The sequence below is a fragment of the Sapajus apella genome, unplaced genomic scaffold (assembly GCF_009761245.1).
Source record: "Sapajus apella isolate SASKATOON/1434 unplaced genomic scaffold, GSC_monkey_1.0 scaffold100, whole genome shotgun sequence".
Classification (NCBI taxonomy): domain Eukaryota; kingdom Metazoa; phylum Chordata; class Mammalia; order Primates; family Cebidae; genus Sapajus; species Sapajus apella.
This window is the reverse complement of record NW_022437040.1, coordinates 728,078-746,551: the sequence shown is the minus strand read 5'-3', so window position 1 is coordinate 746,551 and position 18,474 is coordinate 728,078. Positions and strand designations below refer to the sequence as shown.

Here is an 18,474-nt window from a genome sequence, read left to right as displayed (position 1 = left end):
CCTTTGTAGGAACATGGATGAACCTGGAAACCATCATTCTCAGCAAACTGACACAGGAGCAGAAAATCAAACACCACATGTTCTCACTCATAGGCGGGTGTTGAACAATGAGAACACATGGACACAGGGAGGGGAGCACTACACACTGGGGTCTGTTGGGGGGAAATGGGGGAGGGACAGGGGGATGGGGAGGTGGGGAGAGATAGCATGGGGAGAAATGCCAGATATAGGTGAAGGGGAGGAAGGCAGCAAATCACACTGCCATGTGTGTACCTATGCAACAATCTTGCAGGTTCTTCACATGTACCCCAAAACCTAAAATGCAATTTAAAAAGATAGAAAAAAAAAATAAAAACAGTGGCATGGAAGAAAACATACTGTCATGTGAAGGAACACAGAGGAGGTAAATGTTCCAGGAAGGGCCCATAGCATCAGCTGCTGCTAAGGAGACTAATGAGAAGAAAACTTAAAAACAAAAGTTTTTGAATTTAGCAACATGGAGATAATTGGTAACTTTAGTGGGAGATACTCCAGTAAAGTGATAAGGTTATAGGCTGAATTGGAACTAGCCAGATATGAAATGGAAGTTGAGAAAAAAGGGGATAGTAGAGTTAACTATTTTGAGAAATTTGACTATTTAAAGGTGGTAGAGAGTAAAAGACATAGTAATATCAAATGGCCAGATAACAACAGTGAACCTGTTTATTTTAATTTTGTTTGTTTTATTTATTGAGGCTAATTCTACTGTAATTTAGTTTTTTTTATCTCCTTGAACATCTTGAGAGCTCCTGATTTTTTGAATTGTTGCATTTCCTTGAGTTCCACCTAGCCTACATTTTGTAGAAAGCCTCCAGCTGGGACATGAACTGAGGGGCATGAAGTTTTATTGCACCAGGCATCCAACATGTCTTACCTTGGTTTATTCTTCACAACAACTCTATGAGGTTGATTTCATTAACTCCATTTTACAAATGATAGATCTAAGGTTCAGAGGAAACCACTTCCCTGCAAAAGTCAAACATCTAGGAAGAGGGAGAACTGGGATTCAAACCCAGGTGACTCAGGCTACATGTTTCCTGATTGACCTTCGACACAAAGATAACATCACAGCTGAAATAACATCTCTGCCTTTCATAAGAGATTTTTCCTAGCAAAACCCAGATTTTGGGGGTTACTGTTTTTATTCATACAGTCTGTCAGCACACAGCCAGTTGAAGATCATCTCCCCTTCTTCCCTACTGTTGCCTCATCCAGCGTGTCTCTTAACTGTCTTGCTGCGGGAAGTAGTTCTTCTGAGAAATGAAAATAATAAAACCAGTTTATTTCCCAGAGGCTTTGGAAACGTGTACAGGATTTTGTTTCTGCTCCTTCACCCACCTACTTACTATCATCTCAGTTCCTTATCTGGGACTCCACGCAGGAACAAAACACATCTGAATCCTTTCATATCTCACCCCTGTTAAGTAAGTCCTGAGTCATTGGGGTCACGCTGGTGAAATGTTGTGAGATGTTGTGATGTGTGGAAGGAAAACGGAATGGATGGAAGTCATAACTACCATTGTGACCATGACAAGTTGATCCCACATTAAAATAGAAGTGTTGAATTTATGGTGCGCCCCCTGAGTTTGGAGATTGCCTTATGGGTTATGTCCTTAGTATTTCACAGAATGGTCAAGTGGTCCAAGATGTGGATGGCCAAGTTACGCATTCCAAGTGAAATAGGAAAGTTGATGGAGGTGAGGTCGAGTAAGATTTTTTTGTCGTTTTTTTCTTTAGCATCAAAGTCCCCATTTAATAGAGGTTTTCAGCCCATGGAAGACAGTAATTTGAGAGAGTCGTGATTTTTCTCTCCTAGGGTTTTGTCCCTTCTCTGCATCTCTCTAATATTAACTTATGCCAACCTCTTTTAAGTGCATGTGACAAGTTGTTTCTTTGGCCTTGAGGAAAAGATTTTGATGTCAGTATGTGGGACTCAAGTCTTTGATGTTTAATTGTGTTTTACCCAGATGACAATGAATGGAAGGACTCAGCCATTTGTTTCCTGCATGTTGCTGAGACCATGACCATAGTGGAGCACCTAATGTTTGTGCTCACTTTGAGGCTGGAGTGTGACCACTGGCCCTTGTGAGGCCCTGGCAGCCACGCTCCGTTCTTTGACAGCCTCTTTGAGCATAAGGGACTCTGGGTAACATTCCAGATTCTGGGCTCTGGGACAAACTAGCATTATTGCCTCAGCTGATCTTCACTCTCTCTGAATTTTAAAACAAAGGGTATAGAAAGGCAGCCCCAGCCTTAGGGGCACAGGAGTATCTCCCACCCCTATGGAGTCTGTAGATGTTGATGGTCAAGTTTACTAACACCTCATGTTAGCAGATGCCACTTGAGTTGAGGAATATCTGTTTCGGTGATACTTACGTGAATCCTGATTTCCCTATCTTTTTCCATTATAAAGCAGAGGTATGCTAACTGAGGATGGGAAGAAAATATCCCTGAAATAAAATTGATTTTTATAACAGAAAACATTTGTAATAACTATATTAAAATGTTAATACTATACTAACAACTATATTAATGTAATCCTATTACATTATATAATATAAATTATTATATAAATTATATTCTTATACAACCTACTAGTAATACAACTTACATATTTTAGAAATAAAATTATAAGTAATGTTAATATAATTGATCAAAATACTAACATGCCAAATCTTAGCAATAATACTTTAATTATGAAACATCTCACATATCTGGACAGAGTGTATCACTGACTAGTGACTTGGTGGGCCTCATGTACTGCCCTCATGTAGAATAAACTATCCCATAAGCTTTGACAATTTGTTCTCAAATGAGGTAGCATTTTCCTCTAGGAAGGGTTTTTATTTTATTTTGGTGGCACTTAAGCCCTCCAACTCCAACACCTCCTACCCTACTGGTTTCATCTTTTTAGTTAACGATTTCTAGGAATATGGACACGTTTATTTAAAGTAGAGAAATGGCAGTAGCAGCAGGGACTGAAACAGGTCAGGATCTTTAGCAAGAGTCTCGGCAACATACAGTGGTATGAGGGTCTGGCGTGTAGTTCATATCCAGACTTCATGAGTTACTGGCTTGTGATAGTTATAAAAATAGCCAAATTTGCTGGCATCTACTATATGTCAGGCATTGATTGTGCTTAGAGAATTTGTGTGTGGACTCTTTGGTTTCAAGTGGAATGGTTTTTGTATTTCACCCAACTGTGGTTACCGATCACCATAGGATCAGAATGGCCTTGGGCCTCTCACAGAGTGCTGACCTTACTAATATTAACTGAGGAGAAGAGGCTGGGGTGCTGATAATGTAAGTTGATGGCTGCTGCAGGGCGGTGGCTTGGAAACCCACAAATGTCCTTCCTGTTTTTCGTAGTGCTGTGAAGCAGAGTGAGGGTTTAATTCACAATTTCTTTACATTCACAGTTTTGGTTACAATTCTGTAAATTGTTTTCATACTGTTATCAAATGTAAAATAACTGAGAATATTCTTGTAATGGCCATAGAACTTGGAAGCTTGGGATTTGAAAACCTACCTTAGACAAATGATTTCTAGCAACCGTGCCACTGTCCCTCAAGGGACAGTAGTTGTTATCAGAAGTTCCAAATCCTCAGACACAGCAAGCTCTGTCTATAAGCCAAAGTATATGTGAGTATGTGTGTATTACAACATCTGCTCAACCTGTTCTGTTGCTTTTTTGATGAGCAAAATATCAATTTCCAAACACATTATCAAATTCAAACTAGCTTTGAATTTATATCCTTTTGTGTTATTCCTACTTATCTGATACCAAAAGTTCAACTATTATCTTATGAGGGTGCTAAAACATTTTAAAAAATATATATTCGTGAAGGGCGGGAGTTACTGTTCTGCTGCTGCTCAAGGGATTTTTAAAAAACAGCCAAAGATTGGAAATTGCTTAGTGACTTTGGCTTCCAGCCTAGGTCTGTTCTTAGAAAATGTGTCAGCTTATCCTAAAGAAAAATTTCATCACTGAATTGAATCCTTCCGTTTTCCAAATACCTTAATACTGCCTTTGAAGTAGTGTGGAGTTAAGGGGAAAGATTTTTAGCCCATGCCTGTTTGCTGTTTTTTGGTTTGCCTAATGAATATTCACTATGAGATAAATTACCTGCTATTCTTTGAAATTTGCTAAAAGATACCCTTCATTCCTGTCTGCCACTGTGGACTGGTATTATTGGCAGCACATGTATGAGCAGAGACAGAGTAGGTATGGTGCAAAAAATACATCCAGTGCAGCTGAGAGCATGGTGGCAATTCTGAGTGCCACAAAAGGTGAAAATCATGTATTTCAACTGTGGAGCACATGGACACAGCTGTATTCCAACCTCTGCCTAGGAAAATAGCCATTTCCTTTGTACATATTCTCAGCCATGAGAACTGTGCCTTATTCTTATGTTGAAATACCTAAAGCAAATGAATTTGGTCTCTAAATAACAAATTAGCCAAAAGTTCATTTTCAACCACATATTGAAATTTTGGGACCTGTTTTCTCCTAGAGCTGGTTTACATGTAGGTTCCTAATTGGGCTGCAAGAAGAACCTCTTAGATTCAGAATGCAGTTGAAAGATGTTTTCGATTCTCGTTTCCTCTTGTCACTATGGGAAAATGCTCTTTGCTAATTCCCTTAGCCCTAAAAGTGAATGGTCTTGTCCCTTGTCAAGTGTGGCTTGATTGTCCCCCTCTTTCTTGACTGAGTGCTAATGGCATGGAATTGCTCCAGTCTGTGTTCTTTATTTGTAAGGGATGATCAGAAGGCATGTTGATATTTCTTCTAAATAGCAAACGAAAGCATAATGTGCTCCTCCCTGCCCTTTCAGCATTCCTTTCTCTCCCCAGCCCCGTCTCTTCTGAAACAGAAAAAGAAAATGAGGTTAATATGAGAACTACCCCGTAAAAAGATTATTCTATTTTACAACCTTAACTATTCAGTAAGCTATGGAGAGCACTCCTGGTATATAGATAAATGTACAGTGTGACAGAGGTTGTGAGTTGGTAATTGGATTCCCAAAACCAGTATGTCGAAGTTGTTTTATTCTACCTGCAAAGAGCTCTAAGAAATTCAAAAGAAGGCTTCTGTGTAAATTAAGTGGATGAATGGTATGAACATATGTATTAAATGTCCAGGATCCACAGTAAATGTTGGTTTAGCATTGACTTAGAGACTTGTCTTGGGGGTATAAAGCGTTTGCAGCAAAGCAGGTGACATTGAGAATGAAATGAGGGTGAGCAGCCATGAGGGTTCTTAGGAAGGAAGACTGATTCCTAAAGGATCCAAGCAAGCAGGTACTATGAAATGATGGCTGGAAACCTTGTAGGCAAGATAAAACCACCAGTGTTAGGGCAAAATACTAGTAATCTGATTAATCTCAGTTAACTGAAATGTCTAATAAACTGCCAACATCAGTATCTAAGAATGAGTGAAACAAAATGCTTTCCTTTTTCTTCCTGTTTTTGTTAGAAGGTTTTTGAAAAATTATATATCAGCATACTTTTCTAGTGTGAGAAAATACCAGTTAAGAAAATTAGTTGAAGTCTCTTTTGAATTATTGAGAAGAAAAATGAAGTTAGATCTGTTGTGGGGTTTTTAAAGTCCAGGTAGACATGAAAAAGGAGGAGGTAAAATAGCAGATGGAATATTGATGGTCGTACATGGAGGAAGCTTGTTAACAGCACTGGCCTGGTGGACAGATGCCAGGCTTAAGCCAACTTTACTCCTCCTTGACAAAGAACATTGGAGGATAAGGAGGTTTACTATGTGGAACTTTGTCTTAGAATTGTAAGTAATAGTAAAAGAGCCCAAATTAAGCAGCAAGCAAAAAGGGACAGAGTAAAAAGAAAAAGCAGTTGCTATGGGGGCGCATCAGCATTTCGAGGACCTAGGCTTGATATTATACAGCAAGAGCTGGATATGTGTGGCCTGAGGGCTTTAAATACGCCCTGCTTGCGTTAATATCTGTGGACAGATCCAGATCCAGGGCTACTTGTCAATGCTTGAATGTTTTTTCAGGTGAAAGCTTGTAAGAATGCTGTACAGTCCAGAATTAAGTACTGATTGCTAACTCCAGTTTCCCTTTATATCGGTATAACATGGAGCACTTAGCATTGCCTTTTTAAAAGATACTGGCTCTAGGTGAAATTGTATGTTTAGCCTCTCCTTTGGTACATACTAAAATGATGTGGATTCATTAAGTAAAAGTTTATAGTCAAAGAAGCATTGGTGGACCTATGGACTTAGGTCTGTTTTTAGCTTCTTAAGCCCCAGGAAAATTTAAATCACTTGGTTTGAGCTCTGCAAATCAAGGCTTTGGTAGTCAGTAGTATAATTTTAGGCTTACAGGGGATTGACTCTAGGGGAATTTGTTTGGCATATCTAATTTGGTTATTGATAACATGGAACTTTTGGAAAAAGTAGGTTATAGTAAACTAGAGGGGTTGTGAAAGAAGTATTGGGCTTGTAGATAATATCTGGCTTTGAATTCTTGCTCTGTCATTGACTGCTTCGTAACCTGCTTAGCAAGTCACTTTATTTTTCCGGGCTTCAATTTCTTCCCCTAAATGGTGATTTCCCAAGCCTTTGCCTTTTTAAAAACGATTAACTCTGAGACAAGTTAATGTCTCTGTAATGATAGTAGTTCACACAGTGCCTAGGGTTAGTATTATAAATACCAGATTTTCAGTGCACAGAGGGGTTGTAAGAAAAAAGTGTGTACGTTGGGAGGAATGTGCGCCAACACCGGAACAAACCCCAGCAAAAGGCTTTAAGATGGCGTGCTTTTGTAATGACCACCATTGCCAGTCGTTTCTCTCTTAAAGCCAAAGGGGAAATAAAGAAACATGACTGTGGAAACATCTGAAATAATCCCAAGTGGGTCAGTTCTGATGAGTCCAGCATTGAAGGTATTGTAAGGCTTTTATACCCAGAGACTTGATGCCCTAAGTGTGATCAAAATACCAGAAGTAATGAAGTCAATTTGTTGGCGTTAAAAACTTCTGGCTTCCAAATACTTAGCCTTGAATATGTATGCTTTTGTCTTCTGGAAGATGATACAAATCTTCCGAGCCTTGAAAAAATACCTATTATTAATTTTATCAGTAAAACTTAAAGGTGAAACCATGAAGCAGTTAGGTTCAAAGTTAGCATTTATCATTGTGTTACACATTCCATTGCCTTGTAAGTGACATACCTCAAGGTACAGGGGTGAGCTCCTTGACAGATGAGTGATGAACAATTCACCCATAATCAAAACCATACGGTGCACATAAACATAAAATTAATTTCACTTTTATGGACTCTAGTCCCACAGCTCAAGAAATTGCTAATGGGAGAAGAAAAATATGTAGGACAAAGACAGTAGTCTGACTTTCGAACTGCTACATCAGGATTTAGACATATGGTAACACCTGTAAAAGCATATTAGAAGTTTTGCAACTAAAGCCCAAGGTAATCCTTGAGAAAAGCATGCAAAATGGAATGCAAAATATAAATGAGGGCTGGGAAGTGACCGGTGTAGGTAGGCTGGAGCAGATAGTTTGCTGCTACTTTGAGATAGTTCCCTGACTGTTCTTCATGTTTCATCTATTTGGTTTTGAATGCCTTCCCTTGGAGGACAATTCCATAGTCTAATAGATACCGATACTTGAGAGCTTCTTTAAGACATTCAGTCTATTTGAAAAAAAAAAATTTCCTCTTCCAGTTTCTGTGTAATTGTTCTTGCTTTTGTATTATCGTAAAAGAAGTGTGAGGAATGGGGGGAATGTATGCAATGGGAAATAAAGTTCAACAACATTTCTCTCTTGGGTGCCACAGATTTCACCTTTCATAAACTTATGCTTTGCTCACAGAAAATGATTACCAAGGGAAGTGAATTCACTGCTTTTCCAGCGCTGAAGGCGTTCTACCTATAATAAGTGCCCATAGAGAATAACACAGTCCCAAGTCGAAAGAGTCCCTAAATGTGTTTTTTTCCTTGGCCTCATTTTACTGCTTGACCTAATTCTAGAGTCACTGGTTTCATTCATCCAGAACCTTATTCATCTCCAAATCCTCAGTCTTCCAAAATCTATCCATATTCCCTGCAAACTAATTACTCAGAAAAGCTAGGTAGAGATGTAACACTGGACTTTTTAAAAGCTTAATTATGTCAGATTACAAAAGGGTGGGCGGTTCTTCTCCATGCACCGCTTGCACAAAATATAAAAGAATATGAGGCTGCCACTCTGTATTCTCTTACCTATTATGTATTCTTGACCTGTTCAGGAAAGACTCTAAACCTTAGACTGCCCAGTGGATACTGTCTGGGAGTGACGGTGCTATTAGGCACGTCCATTGTTTTGCTTTGGAGGATCATGCTGGTCCCTTCTTCAGTACAAATGTGATGTGATTAAAGAATTAAGTAAGCAAATGCTGTTGGACCCAAAGAGCTTTGTTTTACAGTTGATTAAATCACATGAGCAGCTCACATTTTCTATTGCTATTTGGATTCTATGCATACAGTTGCAGTGTGATGAGGTGTATCTCTTTCATGTACTGAAAGTATGTAACTACTTTGTTTCACTCCTTTTTGTCTCTGGAGTTTTACAGAAACACCTTACATTTATTGGCCTGGAGGTAAAACTGAAAACATTCTAAAACTTGCTCAGAGTGACAGGAGAGGGATATCTCAAAAACATGTAAATTTTATATGGTTTTTAGGACTTAGCTGAAATAAAGTCCTCTCATCTAAATGATCTCTTATTTTAAAATTGCTTTATATTCCCATCTGCAGACCTTGGTTTTAGCAGATACCCAGCTTTTAGGTTGAAGTACAGCTGTCTCCTCAACAAAAATTTGCGGAAAATGCAAATGACCCGTGGTGTGGTTTTGCTGTGTGTCCCTACCTAAATCTTGCCTTGAATTGTAATAATCACCTGGTATTAAGGGTGGGACCAGGTGAAGATGATTGAATTATTAGGGATTGGGGGTTTCCCCCATGCTGTTCTGGCGATAGTGAATTCTCAGGAGATGTGATGATTTTATAAGGGGCTTCTGCCTTCGCTTGGCGCTCATTCTCTCTCCGGCTTCCCTATGAAGAGAGGCCTTCCGCCATGATTTTAAGTTTACTGTGGCCTCTTCAGTTGTGCAGAACTATAAATCAGGTAAACCTATTTTTTTTAGTAAATTAGTCTTAGATATTTCTTCATAGCACTGTGAGAATGTACAGCACCCCCCCCCCGGCTTTTTTAGGCCATGGAATCTAGCAATTCAAGAGGGTAAGAAGTTGTCGCTCAACTTTCCTTCTTGTGTCAGCTTCTGCCATCACTTGGCAGTATCATCACATGTAATCAGAGTTAACACAGTACAGTGCAAACAGCAGTAGCATTTAGTAATAAAGCAAGATGACTGAGGGATTTTTTAGCTGCTATTTTTACTACGTATTTAAAGTGCTAAGAAAAAAACTGAACCATCAAGATCATAAACTTCTGTGAATTGCTCTCCAGTTTGTAAATGTTTTAGCCATATTTATGAAAGTAAGGTAGGGCGGAAAGAGTTTTGCACTTGACAGACACTAGTTCAAATGCTGATTTTGCTACTGAGGGTCACCTTGAGCAAAACCTTTAACTTCTCACAACCTCAATTTCTTCATTTAAAAAACGGGAATAACATAGGTTTATTATGAGAATCAAGTGAGGTCATATAAAAAATCCAAGTAGCGACCCCATTAATATTAGTTCCCCTTGCTTTTTCTTTGTTTAAACAAAGTGTATTTTTACAAGTCTTTTACAGACATTAATGGATAATTTCTTGGTCAGCGTCCAGTTTCTGGACACCCTAGGTTCCACAGTATGTTTACCACAGTAAACATTCATGGAATGAGCAAATGGGCAAGTACATCTATTTAGTGGGACGTGGCTATTAGTTCCTCTATTAGACTAGAAACATACAGTTTACAATTTACCTGTGATTACTTAGAAAATGGATGCACTGACTACATGGACATCTAGATATATGCAGGTTTTGTAAATTTCGGGCAAAGCCAGTGTTAGACGTGAAAGTTTCCGTCTGCATGAACCATTACCTTCATCTCTGTCAAACAATTATTCTGTAAGAATGTAATTGGTGCATGACACTTACTTGGATATTGAAGGGCCTTTTCATTGTGTATTGTAGAGAGAACCTCATCTGGGTGGTTAATTTAAAGTGTCTGTGATAAGCTCCTAGTCCAGAGATGGAGGAGGATGCTGGACAGGCTTTTCTGGGACAGTCTTTAATTTTAATCAAAGTCCTAATAGTCACTTAATGAAAAGAAAATTGTATGAACCACAAGTTGATCCATGTCTGTTGTCATTAGAATTAAGTTTAGCCAGCTGCCAGTTTCTGGAGGCAGGCTAGGGCTCTCTGTCTCAGCGTGCTTCTGGCCTTAGTTTCTGAGTGGGCTCACTGAGATAAATTAGTCTGGTGTTCCTTTGAAAAACAGGTGTTGGTTGAATTTCTCAGATGTTGCTTTAGCATCCATTTCAGACAAATCAAACATAGAACAAAAGTATTCTTTAAATGGTGCTTATTCGAGAAGAGGGGGCAATTCTAACCTTAAATTCATTAGTAACATGAAGACTTATGTGCATTTGTACTAACACATAAGAACTTTTATAAAATGGGACATGTTCTTATGTTAATAGCATCACCTAGAAAGTAAGATTTTTTTGAAGAAGCTTTTACAAAGGGATTTTCTATTACCCAGGTTGGCAAGAAGACCAGCCTAGGGGAAGGAAGATGCCTTAAGGAGTCGGTGTCTAACTCTCAGTTCCATAATTGAAAGGGGACTTCTTGAAAACTCAAGTTTAACTAGTATCCAGGTTCTCTTAAGTCATACCTGGGACAATTCAAGTTTGAAAAACTGACTAAACAAAATGTTAGGGAAAGAGCATTCATGCTCCCGATAAAACTTTTTTTTTTAGGAAAGATGGAAATTCTACTTGAGGAACCTGCTTCACTATTTTGGCACTGAGGGATCAGATACCAGCCAGAACCTGGAAGAGATGAAATAGAAAAAAATTAGGGAATTTTAATAAGTTGACATGTTGGAACCTCTGGAAAGGTCCTCATGGGAGATGGATTTAGAAATAGATGAAAATTTATACAAGGAGGTTTTGACTGATAGGTTTTCTCTCTGACATGGTTGACACATTCTTTTGCTCACTCTGGTAAATAAGTATTGGCAAAGGGTTTCTAATGTGTATCAGCTGGGCTTCCTTGATACTCTTTTCCTTAAGAAAGAAACTCTTTGAGGACACATTCATCACGTGCTGATGCATTTTCCCTGGACTCTAACGTCCCGATTATATTGGTGCTTTCTTCCATGCATTTTTAACTCATGGAGAATCAAATAAAATAAGCTTTATTCTGGGCCTGATAACACGTCACCCTGGCCAAGTTTTCGTTCCCTGGAGAGACTTGTGGCTTTGCCTGTCACTTGGGCCAGTTTATCACAGAGTGGTTCATGTTCCCATGGCCTGGGGCTGGGGGCTGTATCCGTTGCTTCTGTGTGGACCTAGAGTCCTGTGGAGGGCAGGAGTGAGGAAGGTGACACACCCTGTCACCCCTCACACAGCCTCATCTTTGCTCTACCTCCAGGGGCTCTCGCAGAATCCAAAACTGTTAAAACTCCAAGAAAACAGCGAAAAATGGTATCCTGCCTCTAGCTCCTTCCAACAGAGGACCCTAAAGAGAGTCCATTCAGTTGCAGCCAACTGGTGAAGTTGGCTTCTTTGCAGTGATAAGGATGAGCTGTATGACCTGCCCATGTGCTGATTATCATGTCTAAACTCTCTTCCCACTAGTTTGTTTTCTTTTTTCTTGTATTTCCAGCTCAATCAGCTGTTTATTCTACAGAAAGGCTCTGATGGCTGGCCTGGGCAAGGCAATGTGCTAGGTTAGGCTACAGGGTGGAAACCTAGTCCTTACGAGACATGAAAATGACTCCAGATCCTACTTTGCTCTGAGTAGAGAGTAACTATGTATATCACTCCTCTTCTGTACCTCTCAATTCTGTGATCTGTAAAATGAGGGGATTACTTAGATGAGCTCTGAGATCCCTTCCAGTTCTAAAAATGCTATGATTTTCAGATTACCGATCTCTGGAGTCAGTGTTTCACACTTCCGAATTTAAGATGAAAAGCATACTCTTCGAGCTCTTGGCATGAAGTGCATGCTGCCTGTGAATAAGCCACGCTTTATGGCCTGACTGCTTCATCCATGGTAGAAAAAAATCTGTGGACTTTAAGTTACTTCTTGTAAATGGGGGAAAGAAGCTGGCTTTGAGCAAATCGGTCAGAGCTTGTTGTCCTTCAAATAGCGTGTGTGAAACAGCCCCTTTGCATATACTGACTAGCTGTTAAAAAATCACTAGTGTCTTATATTTAGAGCAGAATGAGGTGAAGTTACTTTTTAGTTATATCTCTAAGCCAAATAAATAGATGTCAGAGAAAAAATTCCATTCATATAAGAATAGTGTTCCTACTCTGCCTTCATAGAGGAGTCAGTATGATCCATCCTCATACTGGATCTTAACCCCAGGTCCCATCCTAGTACACAGCACTTCCTTTGGCTGTGATTTTTATCCTATCTTGACTGGCAGTGAGGTGAAGGGTCAGAGTGACCCTTCTGTTCATACCACAGAATCTGTTGACAGCTGACACCTCTGTTGGGAAAATAAAAATGAACTGGTGAAAGGAGTGAAAGGACCATTATCACTTTGACAGATGCCCATTATTGGGGACTGTGCCAACTGGTGAATTCCTAATAATAGGAAGCAAATGTATATTTCAGCTTCTTGACTGCTCTGTGAAAGGCTTCTAGGAAGGAACCCTTAATGTAAATGTAATTGAGTTTAACAGGGACGGGAAGAGGCCACAACACACTGGCCTAGGAGCAGCATGGTGATGGTGGTATATGTTTCTATCGTAGAGGAGAGTGTCAAAGCTCCAAATAACCGGCCTGTCAAGGATAGAAAATAGCCTTGGTCTTACATGAAAGCTTTTACTAAGGTAGTGTCAGGCACCCTCTCTGGAACCTCAGTTCAACCCTCTGCTTTAACCTGTTTTCTCCTTCCCATATTCTAGATTTCCCCTTTTCCTGCAATGGATAATGCGTGTATTGTCTGCCCCATCTCACAGAGTTGAGTGGTTGAGAGCAAGGACTTGGGAGTCTGAGAGCCTGAATTGGACTCTTGATTCCACCACTGACTTGGGCAAGCCAGTGAACCTCTCCACACTCTAGTGTCTTCATCTTTACCCAAGGGGATGAAGATGCTGTTTCCATTTAGTGGTAAGGGAGAATTAAATCAGAAAATGCATGGAGAGGGCTTTGAAACCCAGGCTGATGTGTAGTGACCATATCTTCACTCTGTGCTTCCTGTTGCCAGTCTCAGCAACCACAGCATGGAGTGTTTCAGCCATGATTTACTGCTCCCTCAGTCCGGGGGTGGAGGGGGATGGACCCTACTATCGAAGTTTCACAGCCTTTACCAGCCCACTGTGATGACCCAGTCCATGCTGGTTGCCAGTGGTCTAAGCAAATAGTATTTTGGCAAAGAAAGGAAACTATCACTTGGAAAATTCATTTTCCTCCGGTAGAATTTACTTCCTTGTTTTCTGGTTGGATGTAACTCCAAGAAGTAAAATAATTCAGTTGCACAACCTAGGTTGAATATCAACATTGTCAGTAGTGTATGCCAGATATGGTGGTGGAAACAAATGCAAATGAAGACATAGGTGTTGTGTTTAGGGTCTTGTTGGGTAGCCAGAGGAATGCATGAACACGAGATTGGCTGTAGTTTTGAACAAACATGGGTTAGAGGTAGATGCTGTACTTAGGTCCTTACTGGGGCGAAAGAAGGTGAGTGTCAACACCTAGTTAAGTGTGTTGTGCAAAATGCTACATTAGAAATATAAAGGCTTTGCGGTGCTGAGCAGTGAATGTCATTCGGAAAGGCTGAAGATGATGTCTTAGAATTTCACCTGGGCTTAAAGAAATATGGATAGTACATTAACAGTCAGAGTCAAGGGTGGAGTTGAATGAGAAAAATAGTAGTCATGCCCTTAAATTCACAATTGGTGTAATTCACAGTGACTCATTTCTGCTTTTAAATTGAAAATACTGCTTTAAAAACTAGCGAATTTGCCGTTGATACGGAAATCTAAGACTCTACCTGATAATTAGTAACAAATCCCTAGGAAAGAGAATAAAAGAAGAAAACCCACAATGTTATTTTCTACGATCTGCCAAGAGAGTGTGAAAATTATCGTCTAGAGAATACAGATCCCTCAACAAAGAGGTCATTATCATCAAACTGCTAAGGTCATCAGTATATATGCTTTTAAATAAACCCAATGATCCTCTTAATATCATTATGGAAATTCTAGGCTCTAACACATTAAACGTATCCTATTGGGATGTTGTGTTATTACTGTATTTTTCAAAGGCTTTGGTTTCTGAAAATTTCTAAAATAAATACTGTGGCCTTGTTAATTGATAATATGATGATATTCTTGGTATTTGGATTTACTCTTGTTTGGCTTTTCTTTCTTTTACGTAAAATGTTGAGAATATGGCAGTGATTTTATATTTAATCATCATACTGTTTCTCCCCTTAAGTTAACAAAAAGAAATGTAACCTAAAGGTTTAGTAGATAACAGTCAGTGAAGTCATTGGAAATCAATTTCCAGTTCTTTTTAGACAAGAAACTAGACCCAAAGTAATAAAATGCCATGGTCAATGGCACACCATTGCTTAGTGACTGGCCTGGGTCTAGAAGCCAGACCTTTTATGTCCAAATTTGATATTAATCTTTTATACCATAATCTTGTTCATTGAAAAAGACTGGGAACCTAGAAATTTGAGCCCATATATTAGAACACTATGAATGAAGAGTCCAGGAGATTGTCAAACCTGTTTTGATTGGCAAATTGTTATTTGGCAGTGATAACAATAACTAACATTTATGAAGTACTCCTAAGCACGTTTACATGAATTAATTCATTACATCCATCACAATGACCTTGTTGCTGGTAGTGTTGCTTTTCCCAGTTTCCAGATGGGCCATTGAGGCACAGAGAGTTGACGGAAACTGCCCAATGTTACATATTGGGGATTCAAAAGCAGGCGGTCTGGTTCAGGGACCACATCTGCTTCCCCAAAATGGGATCCAGTCATTGGGAGTGTTTTGTCCCCACCTCCCCATCTGGCTTGTGTCAGAAGCAGTTTTTATAATGTCATATTAACCACACAGTTAACAAAATAGACAGTACCACCATTTGAATCCTGGGTTGCCACTCCATTTCCAGAAATGCGTAGATCATGGCACTGTCCCGAATTAATCCAGACTTTCACAATGAAGGTGTATTTGCATTGCCATCTGGAAGAGCCCTATAGCTATAGGGCAGCTCCACTGAGGAGAGAACACCATCTCCCCAGTTGAGCAGGTGATTTAAACTCCCCTGGCATTTGCAGTAATAACAACCGTATTTTTCCCTCTGCCTGGGCTGTGTCTTGGCTTTGGACAGGAGCCCCAAGTGAGCTGCGTTGTTGTGTCTGCTCCCTGCACCACAGAGGGTGTGAGCTGCATGCTCCCTACCCGGGTCTAATAGGGAATGGGGATTAGACTCCAACATTCCAACATCATTATGTAAAGTAAAATAGCATCATTGAGAGAGGTGGTGCTGAGCAGTCCAAAATATTTGATAACACTGAAAGAACATTTTTCTTCTTCCACAATGAATCCATGTCTCCATTTGCATTTGTTTAAAAAAAAAAGAAAGAAAGAAAGAAAAAACTCCTGACAGCACCAACAACACAACAAGAGAGATGCACAGCCTGAGCAATAAATCTCTCGAGGCATTCAGCAAGTGCCACAGGGCTCATTAATCTTGATTATTTCCCGTAATAGATAACTTCACAAATCAGCTATTATTGCTAATCACGCACATAAAGATAATGGATGGGTAATAGCTTCCTGCATGGTTAGACCAAAATAAAATTTCATGTAAAAATATATTTCTACAAATTCCAGGGAAAGGTGTTTTCTTGATTTCTTAAAGGGGCGGGAGAAGATGGGGGAGCAACCACTGATGGCAAAATTGATCCTTGAGGATTGGGTTTCAAGGAAGAATTAAGTCTTTCTGATTTTCTTGCGACTAGCTTATGTGCCACTCTGTCGCTGTGAGGTGGGTTTGAGATACTTGGGGCCACAGGAGGCTACAGAATTGGGCCGTTCCAGTCTCTAGATGGTGTTTAGGAAGACCCCTCCTCCCAAAGTACAAAAACACTGTGACGTCAGGGATGTGTTACATCTCTAAAGGTGGCATTGGTGTTGTGAGTTTTTGCTGAGTTTGAATTTGGTTATCTTCCTAGGGTATATGGATGATTCCAGGAATGCTCTTAATATACCAGCTTCCAAACTGAATTAACAATGAAAAGATTTATAAGTGATGAGAGGTGTGTTTTGTACATATTGGGGTGGGGTGTGGATGATAAAGCATTTTTTTAAGCAGGTGACACTAGACTAGAGTAAACCTAAGCAGTCTTAGGACTCCCAGACCTTTTTCAAGGGGCAAAAACATGTGTCTATTGAGTGCCTGAAACACTTCTGACTGGAATTGGCCAAGTGAAGGGAAGTAGCAACTGGCTTCTCCTTTTAAATTATGCTCTTCTGATGGCATCTCGACTGATGTAGAAAATGGCGCTGTTATCACACAGCAGCGAGCTGCAGTTGTCTATCATTTTCTTTTCAAAATGCCAATGCATTAAAGCAAGGCCTGGAATGAGATGCATCACATTTATGACAGGATTTGGCTCCATATTACTCAGTCAGTAGGAATAATTGGCCTATCACAACAACACATACCCACAGAAACATTGGCTCATAACACACGCCTTTGAACCCCCTGCATTGCTGGATAGTACTAGCAAGTGTCTGTTCTTTTATAGCCTCTTCTCCAGGCACCTAAAGTCAGAATTTCCCTTCAGACTTCTCCTTTTGCCTGTAGTGAAGTAGTTAGGCTTTATCAGAACTTCCAAAGGAGCAGGAGGGCCAATCTACTTCCCAGGGCCTTGCACACTATACATGTTTCTTAAATGTTGGAGTAGAAGATCATTAACTTTTTTCCTGCCAGTGAAGCCTGTCCTTCTGATATACTCTCCACCACAACAGAATCACTGAATGCCTTTGATGTGGAAGGCAGTGTGTTAGGCACTGAGAACACAGGTGTTAAGATGTGATTTGAGGCTTTAATGAATGTTGTGGTTCAGTAGAAGAGGTGAGATGCAAAAGCAAATGTCCACACACAAGCAAAGGTGAGGCGTGCCAGAAACGAGGTGAGAGCGAAGTGCTGAGGTGGTTCAGGTGAGGCAGGGCTGTGCGTTAAAGGAGGTACCCATGGCCATGAGAGGAAAAGACATGAGAGGCAGGGTGAACAGCATGAGTGAGCCATACGTGTAGAATATATATCTGATGTTCCAACCAGATTGGAACATCAGCAGTGGAAAATGAGAGAGAAGGCAGAGAATGTGAAGTTAAGCTGAATTTTAGAGGTCTTTGCATGCTGGACCAAGGGGTTGGACTTTGTTCCCTAGGCATTGGAGCTGTAGTAAAGGCTTTATAGCAGGGCATGGCATGGTTATACCTGTGGTTTAAGAAGATGAATTCAGTAGTCTACAGAATGGACTAGAGGAGTAAGAGCCTGGCAGAGCTGGCATGCATACCCCTGCTCACCTCAATTTCTCAAATGATGATGCTTCTCGGCTGTGTGAATGGATGTGCAGAAACACATGTCTTAGGCAGAGGGAGCCAGGAAGAACTGGTGGTTTTGTTGGTTGTGGCAGATACTGTTATGTAACACATCTTCCCAAACTTAGTGGCATAGAACTTCTTCCTTGTGAGTCAGGAATTTGGACAGGGCACAGAGGTGATGGATGGCCTTTCTGTGTCTGACAATGTCGAGAGCCTCAGCTGGAAGCATTGAAATGGCAGATGACTCAGCTGGAGTCATCAGGAGGTGTCCTCACTAGCACATCGGACACATAGGAGATGTGACCAGAAAGCTGGGCTTATCTGGAGCTGCTAACTGAAGTATGTGCGAGCCTCTCACATGCGTTGGGCTGCCAGTGAGATGGCTGCTGGGTTTGAGACAGGTGAACTTCTGTAGAAGGAGCCTTCCAGTAGAACCAGGAGAAAGCTGTATGATCCTTTTCAGCTGAGTCTCAAAAGTTGAACAGTGCCACTTCCACCATATCCTGTTGGTGAGGAGAGTCCTAAGAGCCAGCCCAGATTAAAGGGGAGAAGATTGGACTGCCACTCGTGGTGGGGATGCCAGGGTTACATAGCAGAAGAGCATGTGCGATGGGAATAATTACTAGAGCCATCTTTGAAACACACTGTAGG

The 18,474-nt window shown here is 40.3% G+C and overlaps 1 protein-coding gene and 1 pseudogene across 31 annotated transcripts in view; both read left to right on the top strand.

Annotated features, from left to right (window-relative positions):
• The window catches only part of CELF2 (CUGBP Elav-like family member 2), a 641,808-nt gene that overhangs the window by 386,143 nt on the left and 237,191 nt on the right, over window positions 1-18,474 (top strand). The window lies entirely within an intron of this gene.
• LOC116536376 lies at window positions 357-15,837 on the top strand (annotated as a pseudogene). The gene has a single exon (XR_004262598.1). The product of XR_004262598.1 is annotated as an uncharacterized LOC116536376 (transcript).